Here is a 3490-nt window from a genome sequence, read left to right on the forward strand (position 1 = left end):
CAAAAACAGCAAGTTTTCCTGTCAAAACTTTCAAAAGAAGCCTTTAATCAGCGGAAATAACAGTTGCAATTTACTGACGGTTCTTAAAAAGAAAAATCCGCAGAATACACAATTCAAGTACTGACAGAAAAGGACAGAGGGAGGAAACAAAACCCAAAAGGGTTTCTTATCTGAGCTCAGTAGCTGAAGTAAACAATTGAGAAGAGCATGATCCTTCTTACTGTGGCTCTGACAAATCAAAAGGGTCCTGTTAGTGAGTTTGAGGGCAGTCCCTGTCCTGCCAGGTAATTTTATTTACTTTTATTTATTTACATTTGTTAACTGGGTACTGTCCGACTGGGTTGAAAAAAAAAAACGTTTTCAGCAGAGACCCAGGGAGAAAAGCTCCACAACAAAAAGAACATTATTACGGTACAAGCAGTAAACTTAGTTTAAGAAGTACATCACTAACAAATAAGTGAATGAGCTTAACAAAAATATCACAGCAAAATATAACAAAATACAATATAGACATGCATGTTTCAGGCATACAGGAATACATTTTTTTACTACATATATATATATATATATATATATATATATATATATATATATATATATATATATATATAAGATACATAAGTCATGTAGCTTTACAAGGTGAGCCACTTCTGAAAGACCAAAATTGGTCATGTAGTTTACAAGTTAGGTCATCTGAAGGAAAAAAGATGAATAAAGATGAGACAGATAGTGGGATAGCCCTATGTGGGATAAGCACTATTTGGACTAACATGTGTAAGATGAGTGGGAAATAACAGGAAGAATATTAGTTGGGAGCAGTACAGGGGCATAGCCAATTATCATTTAAATAGTCTTTCAGGGTAGTTTTATATATGGACAGGTTGGGATTTTTACTTATCCATTGAGGAAGGTATTCCATTCTTTGGATATTTTATGGGAGTAAAGGGGGTCTCCATGATATTTGTCAGATTGGGTTACTTTTAGCATTAGTTTGTTGGATGACCTGAGGAGTCTACAGTTTATGTTTGGCTGGACTAGGTTTGATAAAGCTGGGCAGTCAGAAGGGTTGAATATGACTTTATGGGCAAGTGAATAATGCTTTCATTATACAGGTTGGGAAGTTCTAGCCAGTTGAGCTGTCAGAGAGTAGTGCAGTGGTGTGTTATGTGGGGTTGGTTGGTGACAAACTTAATTATTCTGTTATAGCAGGAGTCTAGTTTATTTAGGTTGGTTTCTGATAGGTTAGTAAAAGCCCTCAGAGAAGTATAGGAGGGTGGCCAGCAAGTGGGATCTTGCAGTGGGCAGTCTAGGTTGTTGTGTAAGATGAGGTTTAACCCTGTACAGAGCACCTAGTTTAGATTGGATTTTTCTGATGGTCAGACAGATGTGTTTATCAAATTTTACTGAGTAATCTATGGTTACCCCTAGCAGCTTGGTCTGAATGGTGGGTTTGATTTTTCTACCGTTGTTAGATAGTATGAAGAGGGATTGGGTACTGGGTTTGGAAGATTTATTAGAGAAAATTACGAACTTGGTCTTATTTGGATTTAGGATGAGGTGGTGGCTGGTGAGGTACTTTTCAATGTTTTGAAATGATGACTGCAATTTGTGTTGGAGTTCTTGTGGGGAGTGGGCTGAGCAGATAAGGAAGGAGTCATCCACATATTGGATGACAGTGGCATGTTGGGTGGCAGTATATAGGTTATTGGTAAATGTTATGAAGAGGAGGGCCCAAGTATGGAGCCTTTTGGTACCCCCGTGGTGACTGGTAATAGTGGTGGGAGGCTGTTTGCCCATTTAGTGGCCTGTTGACGGTCGGATAGATAACTGTGAAACCATGTTAGGGGTGTGGTATTGAGACTTTAAGTGGCAAGTTTGTTGAGGAGCAGCTGATGGGACACTGTGTCAAAAGCTTTTGACATATCTAAGAAAATGGTCAAGACTAGTTGTCCTTCATTTCTGAGGTGGCGAATGGTCTCTGTAAAGGTTATGAGGGCTGAGTTAGTACTGTGCTTAGGCCTGAAGCCATGCTGGGTGCTGGAGAGTAGGTTGTTGGTAGTGAGGTGATTCATGAGTTGCTGTTGGATACATTTCTCTAGAATTTTGGCAAGGGGGTATAGAATGGCAATGGGGCTGTAGTTAGTTATGTCCCTAGATAGTCCACCCTTATGAAGTGGTAACTGGTCCTTCAATCTTGCAGACAGGCAGTGGAAACAGAGCTGAACTTTGATAGACTACCAGAGGGAGAAAAGAAGGGCTCTACCACCCATATGCCAGTAAGGCTGTGTATTTGTTGAACAGTAACAGTTTCTCCAGAGAAAACGTAGTTGCAAACAACTTTTAACCACAAAAGTAAAAAAGTATGCTCCTGTTTAAAAGTTCATAAAAGTCAAAAGACAGTCAACAATAACCTCTTTTCTCTAGTTTAAAAGTACTTCTTGTAAAGAAAGAATTAAGTTTTTTGAAGTAAAACAGAAATGTGTGAGTTTTTCCCCCAAAGGGAACATATATGCCCTGCAAGGGCACAGCGTTAGCTGACTGTCAATCCTCGAAAGCTCACACAGGAGTGCTGTTCTTAGCAGCATGACTGTAGGGCTTGGTACCCAAATGTGACTTTTAGTAAGCTCCACTCAATCAGACTAATGATTTGGGCACATGCAAGGTGCCCTGATGCTTTGGAAGCTGTTTGGCTGTTGTATCCTATGCAGGATATAACTCAGACAGCTAAGGCTATAGCAGCAGTGATCATAATGATTAACATCTCCAGAATGGCCAAAGGAATGAAAGGAAGAAACCAAAGGTGGCAGCAAGTGAAGCCAGCACAATTTCTACTCAGAGAATTTTTGCCTCGGAAACCTTTTATGAAACTTATCAAGAATAATTATCTGCTCAGAAGCAAGCAGACTCAAAAAAGTGTTCGTTGGCATTAAAACAAAAGCTGATGTAGCTGATCTAGCAGACTTTGCAACCGATAATGCAGCTACATTGTCAGATGTCCTGTGTATAATAAGATTTTCCTTTTTCTTTGTCTGGTTTTCATTTGTCAGCATCAAAAACTGGGAAGCAGCAGACCCTTAATTATTAATTTGTTCCAACATTCTGATGTGGCCCTGGGCCCAGACAACTCGTGGGTGTCCAACAGGACCGGGGCAATCTCATGCCAACATTTGGAGCATTGCTGAATATTTTCTCCGTCTATTTGTTATTCATGTTCACACAAATGCACACACACCAAAAACAAAAAACACAGCCGTAAACTGAAAGGCTATTAAAAATACGAGAAAGTTAGCCTAAGTAGCTGCTTTTTTTTTGTTTGTTTTATATAGAACGGTAACCTTGACATACCAAATGCCTTAATGATGCTTGTGAAAAAAAAACAGGCACAGAAAAATCTAAATACATACAGAAAGATCTAAATTACAATATAATAATCAAGAAAGACTCTATGGCTATATAAAGTGCAAAACTAGCAATGAGGAATAAAGTATAA

This window comes from Protopterus annectens, chromosome 12.part0 (assembly GCF_019279795.1).
Source record: "Protopterus annectens isolate FY-2018-M chromosome 12.part0, PAN1.0, whole genome shotgun sequence".
In the NCBI taxonomy this organism is placed as follows: Eukaryota; Metazoa; Chordata; order Ceratodontiformes; family Protopteridae; genus Protopterus; species Protopterus annectens.